This window comes from Trematomus bernacchii, unplaced genomic scaffold (genome assembly GCF_902827165.1).
Source record: "Trematomus bernacchii unplaced genomic scaffold, fTreBer1.1, whole genome shotgun sequence".
Lineage (NCBI taxonomy): Eukaryota > Metazoa > Chordata > Actinopteri > Perciformes > Nototheniidae > Trematomus > Trematomus bernacchii.
In genome coordinates this window covers 11930544-11940908 of record NW_022987689.1, presented here as the reverse complement: position 1 = coordinate 11940908, position 10365 = coordinate 11930544, and positions in this window count along the sequence as shown.

The window sequence follows — 10365 nt, the reverse complement described above, 5'->3', positions numbered from 1 at the left end:
ACCTTTTGTTTCATTTGTATTTTCTTTGGTTTTACACGCTCGAAAAAAATAAATAAACTAAACTAAACTAAACCATCCGTCCCACTGTCTAACATAATGACTTTATTCACTTTGTGACACTCCTCCCCCCTTTAACAGTTGTCGTCCCGACAATCTTACTGTCCATACCTGTCTGGAGGCCTACCCCTGTTTTGTCTCCGAGACCTTCGTAGGGGTGATGCATTTCTCTGCTCTTGTGCGGCCACAGGGTCCTCTCCTACGGGACCTGTGGGAGGAGCAATTACTATGGGCACAAGGGTCAAAGGCAACAACAGGGGCCTGGGAAGTAGCGAATTGGGGAAGATTTAGGCCCAATCCCAAACCGCCCCCTACACCCTACCCCTACACACTACCCCTCCGTTTGCGCGTTCGCGCGGAGGGTCCGCCACGTTAAGTGCTGTTCCAAACCAACGAGTGTGGAGCGGGGTGGAGGGGGAGTGGGCTATCAAGCCCTCAAACAGCGAGTCTGCATCGGTGCTGACTTGAGACTGGTCTCTACCTGACCAGAGTCACGCTGTGTGTGTCCGTCAGGAAACACGCTGTTAAAAAGTAGTTCCAGCAAACATCCACTGATAAACTGCGATGTTAACAACCTCATGATAACCTCATATTTTTTTAACTTAGGATCGTACCTGTGGTTAGTCTAGAAAAAGGTAAATGTGTGCATTTTATTATAAAGTTGTGTATATTTACAGACTGTTGCAAAAACTAAGAAGCTTATAAACATCAGGTTTAAAACTAAAAGAGCTTTACAAAAAAGTAACACAATTAAAGATGTTTGGAGTTTTATTTGAGTTATTAATTTACATTTTTTGTCTAAGAGATGCTGATTTGAAACCGTTGTTACATACAGTTACGGCATTTCCTGTTTCTGCCGGAGAGAGGGGAGTTTGTCCCAAGGCTTGCCGCTGTATTTACTCCCTCCATCTGACAGGAGGGAGCCTCGTTGAGCTGCGAGTGTGGCTACAGACGGAGTTCACTCCGTCACGGAGGGGTAGGGTCGAGGGAGTGGTTTGGGATTGGGCCTGAGTTTGTTTCAATCTCTGAGGCATGATGTGGTACTTCAGGTGGATCGAAAGGGCAAGGCCTAAGATGGTTACGATGGATTGTCTTAATAGGGCCTTCTTTTCCTTCTGGCCTGATCTGGAAAACTGGCAGGCCAGGGCGTAGTTGATCATGAACAACATAGAGTTGGGCCTGCCAGTGGGGCGCTAACTTGCCCTCCCCTCTGCGGCGGAAATTTCGCAACAGCACCCGCTCTCCGGGTAACAAGGGGAGGTGCTTTGCTTTCCGATCGTACCTGTCCTTGTCTCGCAGTCTGTTTGCTTTGGTCCTTGCTGCCACTTGTTTGTAGACTCTCTGCAAGGTCAGGTTATGCTGATGTACCCAGCCTACCAGGTCATGTCTCTGAGTCAGTGGTGGTGCTCTCACCGCAGTTTCAACAGGCAGGCGGGCATGCCGGCCAAACATTACAAAATGTTGTCTCATGAGTGGTATTGTTATACATCTGGAGTAGAGAAGGCAAGTGGTCTGGCCAGTGTACTTGGTCCTCCAAGCTCAATGATCATAGAAGAGACAACAGAGTCTTGTTAAATCTTTCACAGGCCCCATTTCCTTGGGGCCTGTAGGGTGTGGTTCGGACCTTCGCACACACATAAAGGCTGCACAGCTGTGCTACCAGGTTTGACTCAAAGGCTCCCCCTTGGTCAGACAGGATACGTTCCGGGCAACCCCATGGCTGGATGAGGTGTCGCCAGAGAACACGAGCTGTGGTGGCTGCCGTCTGGTCTTTTGTAGGGATAGCCCATCCATACTTTGTGAAAAGGTCAGTCATAACCAATAGATAAGGGTAAGTGTCGCCATGCCGGCCAAGAGACAGGTAGTCGATTGAGACAATTTCCAAAGGGTATGATGTTAGGATAGGAACCAAAGGTGCACTTACCTCTGGGCCCTTTTTCTGTTGGGTGCAGCTCGCACAATTGGACGCCCATGTCTGTAGGTCAGTTCCCATCCCTACCCAGTAGAAAGTCTTCCTCAGCAGGGCATCGATCTTGGCTATGCCCATGTGTCCTGAGGCTTGGTGATACTTTTCCCACAGCTCCTGTGTCTTGCCAGTGGGCACCACAATTTGGGAGAGGTTCAGCCCAGGATGACGCTCTTGGGTTTTCCGCTTCAATACACCTTCCTCGATGTATAACCGGCTCCATTCTCGCAAGAGGCGTTTTACTGCAGGCTGACTGGCTTTCCTTTCCTCAGGTAGTGGGAAGTGTCCTCTTGCCACCCACCCCTTCACTTGGACCAGTGCTTGGTCTCCTTCCTGACAATGATTCCAATGGTCTTCAGTTTCAGGGGTGTCCTCCGATTCCACCACTGCTGTCTCTGCTTGGGTCTGCTGGGTGGGTTCTGCGTCTTGTGGCAACCTGGACAAAAGATCAGCATTCTGGTTTGCAGAGCCAGGGCGATATTTCAAGTCAAAGTCAAAGTTTCACAAGTGGGTTATTGTCTGTAAAAGCCAGGAATTTGTTGCCCCACAAATAGTCTTTGAATTTCTCAGTGACAGCCCACTTGAGGGCCAAAAACTCCAGTTTGAATGAACTGTAATTGTTGTCGTTCCTTTCAGTGGGGTGTAAGCTTCTGCTGGCATAAGCAATAACCCTCTCCCTGCCATCCTGTACTTGTGATAGCACTGCCCCCAATCCTCCTAGGCTAGCATCAGTGTAGAGATGGAATGGCTTTGCGAAGTCGGCAAAGGCCAAAACTGGGGCACTCATCAACGCAGTCTTCAGAGCATCGAATGCCACCTGGCAGTCTGCAGTCCAATCCACGGCATTCTTCCCTTGTCGCATGCTAGCAGAACCTACTAGGAGAGTGTTAAGGGGTGCAGCGATTTTGGAGAAGCCCTTCATAAATCTACGGTAATATCCTACAAATCCAAGGAATGACCGTACCTGTTTGATGGTTGAAGGGGTTGCCCAGTTCCTTACAGCGGCGGTCTTTTCAGGGTCTGTGGATATTCCGTCCTTCGAGATGACATGTCCGAGGTAGGTGACCCTTTTCCGAAACAAGTGGCGTTTATGGGGCTGCAACTTCAGGCCGTGGGCGGCCAGCTTTTCGAAAACCTGCTCCAGGTGTTCAATGTGGGTGTCAAAATCAGGGGAGTATACTACCACGTCATCCAAATAGATCAGTAGAGACTCCTGGACCTGTCCTCCAAGGCAGCGCTGCATTAGTCTTTGGAAAGTCGCTGGGGCATTACAAAGGCCAAAGGGCATCCTCTGGAAGTCGTAGAGGCCCATGGGGGTGGTGAATGCCATCTTCTCCCGATCTTTTGGGTCCATTTCCACCTGCCAAAATCCACTGGCGAGGTCCAGAGTGGAGTACCAAGCAGCTTGTTTGAGACTTGTGAGGGATTCTTCAATTCTTGGCAGGGGGTAGGCATCTTTGTGAGTCAGAGCATTGAGCCTTCTGTAATCGACAGAGAAGCGCCAGGATCCATCTTTCTTCCTTACCAATACGATGGGTGCCGCCCAAGGGCTGGAGCTTTCCTTGATAACATCTGTGTCCAACATGTTTTGGATGAGGCTCCTCAACTCAGGGTAGAGGGTTGGTGGGATTGGCCTGTAGCGCTCCCGGCTAGGTAGTGCAGAGCCTGTGGGGATGGAGTGGAGGACTGCATCAGTTTGACCAAAATCCTCATCCCCTGCTGCAAAGACATCCCGCCATCGCTGCAACAGGGAGTCCATTTTCTGCTGTTGTTCGGTCGACAATCCCTCCCCTTTTAGCAGGTTGACTGGATGCTGGCCTTTAACGGTGACCCGGTTCACCTGGACATCCACCTCTACTACACCTGGGTCTGAGGCTTTCAGTACAAGGTCCTTTTCTCCCCGAATCTGGCTTGGTTCAACCTGGAAGATATTAGCAAGCGGGCGCCATTGGGTTATTATGACTGGGTAAGGATTTGGATTACATACCCTTATGGGGAGCCGTCCTTTCACCACCCAGGCGACGGTGCGGGCTACCTGCCACTCGTCATCTCTTTCTGGTCCTTCCACCAGGGCACACAAATCTGACTTGGTCTCCGCCCCATACAGCTGTGTCCAGAGCACCATCTCGCTGTTTGGAGGCACAACCACTGATTCCTGGCGGGTCAACCTGGCCACTCCCACCGGTCCATCCGAGGAATCGGTTTGTGACACCTTTTGGCAGACAGCAAAGGCACGTTCCCACTCTCCTTTGGCTTGTTGGGACATGGTGGCTCCGAATGCAGTCAGCCCGGGGTGGACACCCTGAAACAGTTCTTTCCAGCAGTGTGAAATCACATTCATCCCTAGTATACCTCTTTCCACCTTCAGACACTCATCTTTGACAATGATGACTCCTTTACCTGGCACAGTGACTCCTCCCACTGAGAAATCCAGGATGGCGTACCCGGTGTAGGGGATCTTTAGTCCATTGGCTGCCTTGAGCGTTAGCCAGTGCAGATCTTGTGGGTTTCTTTTCTGTTCTCCACTCAACCATTTCTGAAAGAAAGTTTCACTAAACAGCGTAACTTGTGAGCCTGTATCAAGCAAGCAGGGCAATTTTACTCCTGCTACTAGTATGTCAACCCCTGGGCACTCTCCAACAATAGAGGGCCTGTCTGCTTGGTTTCCCTGATTCCCCTCCCCAACCACATGGCTCTCAGTGGCTGAGGCTGTTAGTTTAATGGCCCCCTTACATGCTGGCAGTTTCTCTGAATATGGCCAGCCTGCCCACAGCCTCTGCAAATAGGTTGGCCACGTTGGTCCCACTCAAACCTTTGTTGCCTGGGGGAGGATGTGTTATGGCCTCCCTGAGCTAGTCTGTTAGGGGGTGGGGTAGAGTCTCTGTGCCCAACTGGGGCATTTTGTGGTGAGAGTTGGCGTCTGATCTCTTCTGTAAGAGTTTCTGTAATAATGGACAGTTGGTCTTTCATTTCTTTCCCGAGTTCAGTTCTTACTGTTTCTCTCCATTCTTCCAGGCTAGGTGTTGGTCGTGGCTGTGGCACTGAAACACGTGATGCACAGGCAGACTCCATCCTTAGTTCAGTTTCTAATGCTTTAACTTCACCAGACACCTCACGGAAGGACATTGTAGGATTTCTACGCACCTGCCGTTGAACTTCCTGTTGTACCATACCGGGCCTCAAACCAAGGACAAGCTGGTCTCGGATAGTCCTCTCATCCTGGGCTGAGCCAGCTGGTTCAACTTCTTCCCATTGGTGGAATAGTTCACGGAGCCGAAGGAGGAAAGAAGCAGCAGTTTCCTCTTACTGTTGGTAACATTTGAAAAACTGTGCCCGAAGCTGGGCTACTGGGGTTACACGTCCATACAGTCTCTTTAACTCCTGCAGTATGTTTTATTGTAAAATGCCTTTTATGCTGCTGTAACAAAAACAATTTCCCAATTTGGGATCAATAAAGTACGATCTATCTATCTATCTATCTATCTATGGCTACGCTACTTGAGAGTTTGTTGGGGTCAAGCAGCCGCATCTCCCTTTTTGAGTCAACCTCAAGTGCCCCAAAAATAAAATCAATTTTCTGTTCCTCATTTAACCCTTGTGCCCTCAGCATCGCCTGAACCTGCCCATGCCATTCAGAAAAACACATCTTGCTTCGGTCACCATTGAACTTTGGGATCCATGGGACACCCATAAACCAAGGCATCATCATTGCATTTACCACAGGCTGACTATTTTCTAGCCTGCCCCCATTTTCTGATGACCCACTGGGCCTTGCAGCTTCATATTCTTCATCTGCCATTCTGCACTGTATGGTGTGGAAAAGGAATCCTGCCGACAACGCCACTAATGTAGCAGCCTAGTGAGGCCTGTTAACATCAAATTTATATTAAAAGATTCGGATTCCCGGCCACACCAATATAGCGAGAAAGACAGCACAATATGTGTAAAATGGTTTATTTATACAAAGTTACTTTAAAACACTCCTTTGATAAATACTTAAAGGGGACCTATCATGCAAAATGCACTTTTGTACGTCTTTTATACATTTATACATATATGTGTCCCCGGTGTTCCAGGGAACTCACCAAGTGTCAGAAAACACAACCCTCTCTATTTTCCTCCATACCCAAATCTCTAAAAAAGGGGCTGCAACGGATCTGACACAGACTGATCCAGATTTGAACACTTCTATGTCGTCACAGAAGTGGCGCTACGGCTATTGGGCCAACTCTCCACCTATCAGGGGAATGTGGGGTTGGGCCACGGCCGGCCATTGCCGCTGGAAAGCGCTGGAGACGCTGTAGTACATATGCCAGGCCTGTAAGTGGCGCTGTAGTCTGCCACAAAAGCAGCAAAGAAGACTTCCCGCCCATAGTTACCATGGTTACCCTTCTGTTTATTCTCCGCTGTGGCTTTTTTTCTCTCTCCCCGAGGCAAGCGTTTGCTCCCGCTGCTTTAATTCAATGCAATCCCTCCCCGTCGAGGCAAGCACTGTAATTCTCTCCGGTTAGTCCACCAGCAGATGACAAACACCCACCTCTCCGCCTCTTCCAAGGAACGAGGGGACCGTGCGGCAGAGTTTCAGTTTCAGTTTCTTTCGCCGGTCAAGATGTCCGTTAAAGTTTAAATCTTCCGGACAAAATTAGAAAAGTGCCGGTCAAAGGTCTTCTTTGTTATTTATTGAGCTTTAAAACAAATGAATAACGACTCTATATAATAAAACACGGAGGACGGAGATCTCTTTTTCTCCCCCTCTTCTGACAGCCCAGCAGCTGATTAGAGCACGGCTCACCTCTCCTGCAGGGGGGCGTGGTCAGCAGAATCAGACCCGTAGACAGCAAACAGCACATAGAGCGAAATGAGGCATGGCTAAAATGCATGATCTGTTTGGTATTTTGAAAACAGAAACGTATAAATATACCTTATATAGGTATGGCCCTACAATATATCATTTAAATATAGCATGATAGGTCCACTTTAAAATAGCGTAAGGTTAAAATAATGTTCAACGAATATAAACCAGTTACTTAAAGGTGGGGTAGGTAATTTCGGAGAAACCAGCTCGAGTGCGCTGGAATTTGAAAATACACAACCGGAGAAAATCTGCCACTTCCTTACAGAGCCCCTCCTCCAACACACACGAGTGCGCACATGACCAATGAGGGCACGAGATAAGTTTGTGCACAGATGGAAGGCTGACAGGCAGGCAGTCCATCCAGTTATTTTAGCCGGGCCGGCTAAAATGATTGGTCGTGCTTTTTACAGTATTACGGCTTCCACAGATGACATTTTTTTATGGATTTTTTGTCAAAGCACTTAAGATATTCATTGCTATCGGGATGTTAAGAGCATTCCATGGAATATAACAAAAAGTGTATCTCGAGCCAGTTTCTCATAATGACTTTATTCACTTTGTGACAGAGGCACCTGAGGGAGAGGCCCCTGAGGGAGAGGAGGGAGAGCCTGAGGTGACATTCCACAATTTTGCATTGCCAACTATGTGCAATGCAACTATGTGCGTGAACACACGTTAGCACACACACACACACACACACACACACACACACACACACACACACACACACACACACACACACACACACACACACACACACACACACACACACACACACACACACACACACACACACACACACATTCTGTTATGGTATATTTCTCTTTCAATAAATGTTCATTGAGGAAAACAGTATCAGTGTCATATTTTATATTCATCACAGTGAATGCTGAACTTGATGGGCCCACCGGTGGGTCCGGACCATGACATGAAATACTGGCTTGCTTGTATCAAATCAATACATCCCATACATCATTGGAACGGGAAGAATCTCAGCTACAACACTTACTCAAGCATTTCCATCTCCAGTAAACACAGCCTACATGGCAAGCATTTTTATAATATACAGGAATGTAAAATAAGCACTATCTTTGAAATTACTGCCAAAATTAATATGAAATTCACCCCTGGTGTCATTCTGTCTGTCACCCCTTGATTCTACTTGCTTTGACTGTTCAAATGAGATGTCAACCATCAAAATTGGATAAGGGGTTCCAGAGATATCACTGTGCAAAACACACCGGTCAATTTTGACCGAAAATAGCATGGGAAGGGGGGTATGACCTAACGCAAGAGAAGGGTTAAACATCACTGTTGTCGGAAATACATCCGCGGAGGAAACATCAGTGTATCCTCGGTTATAGCTCCTCCAGAGAGCCTCCTCGATGCTCGATCCTTGGTCCTCGATGTGCATTTAGAGAAATGAGATGTCCTTCAACATGGCACGCTGAAATCCATTTCCGGGTCACTACCGGAGGACCGAGGAGTCGAGGAGTCGAGGAGTCGAGGAGTTGAGGAGTTGAGGAGTTGAGGAGGCGGAAATGAGAGAAATGGGAAACCTTCATGGCCTCTTTGCCTGCAGACTCCTTTCTTGTCATTCTATCTCTTTGCCACTAGAGGTCAGAACCACACCATAATAATCTCTTGTGATGGTAACTGACCACGACACTGACAGCTCTGGAAAAATTAAGATACCACTGTATAATGTTCAGTTTCACTATTTTTACTATTTACAGTGTGCTCAAGTGAAGTTAACATTTATTGTTATTCCATGTCTACTGACAGCAATTCTAGCAAATTCCATTCATCATTTACATAATATATTTGCCAAAAATGAGAACTGGTTCAATAACATGGATGCAGGGTTTTAGACCTAAAATAATGCAAAGAAGACAAGTTCATATTCTATTTAAACACCACAATACTTGTGAATTAGCATATGAAGAATTTAGAAATAAATATTTGGTCGAATAACCCCGATCACAGCTTTCAGGGATTAATAAAGGTCCATCTTCTTCATCTTCTTCTTCTTAAGGCCTGTCTATCACATTGCTGTTGACTTTATGCCACTCCTAATGCAACATTTCAAGCAGCTTGACTTAGTTTTGGCTCGTTTTGGCATCCATCTTTATCTTGATCAATGGTGTTCATATAATTCAAATGTCACTTAACAATCGTAGGATGACATTAAGTCATCACGCCAGCTTGTGTAACAGGAGCAGTGAGGATGCTTCAAAACAGGCTCCTGGCTCCAGAGCTATATATAAAAATATATATATAACATGTAGGACAAGTAGGACAATCAATGGACTCAACAATCAAATTAATGAGCGGACACTATCTATACAGCTAATTAGGGAAACGGACATGTTTGAATGACATTATAACAAATAGTGAACACATGACTGTGTGTGGTTTTGATTCTCAATAAATGAAATGCTTGTCTGAGTGTGCTCTGCTTATCAAAACAGATTTTCCTAAGAAGAATATATTGCTTTGGTAAATACCTCGGCTTCATCTTATCTGTTTCCTATCACATTTGTCCTTCTGGCATAAGCTTCTGTAAAGCATTAGGTCTACTGTCCTGACTGCAAGACATTCATCAAGAGCATATTTATTATGATCATATGCTAGTTGTACTGTTTGATGAATGGGTTTGCTATGGGTCAGTAACCCCAGTATCGCCATCAGTACATTATTAACGACCAAGGAGAGAGAGGAGTGAGTGTATAATTGTGCACTGGGTGTGAGTGTGTGCGGCACGTGCACGGACGAATGGTACTCACAGCATCGACAAACGGAAATAGACGAATGGAAATATTGCAGTTTTATCTGAAACCAATAAGCAGAGGGAAGTGTGGTGCACCTAAAAATGGCCACGTTTAATGTGGTGATTTGTCAATAGCAGCCTGGGAACAGATCTGGGATAGAAGAGGAGGGATATATCTGTGTTTGGAGGTGAGCAAAATAACGAAAGGGAATACAGTTGTGTTATTTAGGAGAAGGGAGTGAGAGTTCATGCAGCTTTATTCAACATTTGGTTGGCCATAGTCCTACACACACATGCTCTTCAGGAGTATATGTTTTATTTGTGGGGGAAAGATGTGATGACATGAGAAATATTGTATTACCTCTGCAAAAATCAACTCTTTTCAAAGCATTATAAACACACGTAAAAAAACATTCTCTCAATCTATTTTGCAGCACTGATTGTTTTCATCGTCTGGCAAAAAGTGCAGTGTGATGTTACTGTGTCAGCTAAATGGGGAGCGCTTGTTTTGCACTCACCATGACTGACTGCAGAAACATCGTATTAATGTCACTGAGCATCACTTGACTGGTGTTTATCCCAGCAAATCTCTCATCAGAAAAACGTGTGTGTGTGTGGATGTGTGTGTGTGTATAACTGTGACAGGAAGTTAAGGTGACTCACGAGAGAGTACATTGTGTGACAGGAGGTATGGGGATAGAAACAATGTGCTGTTAC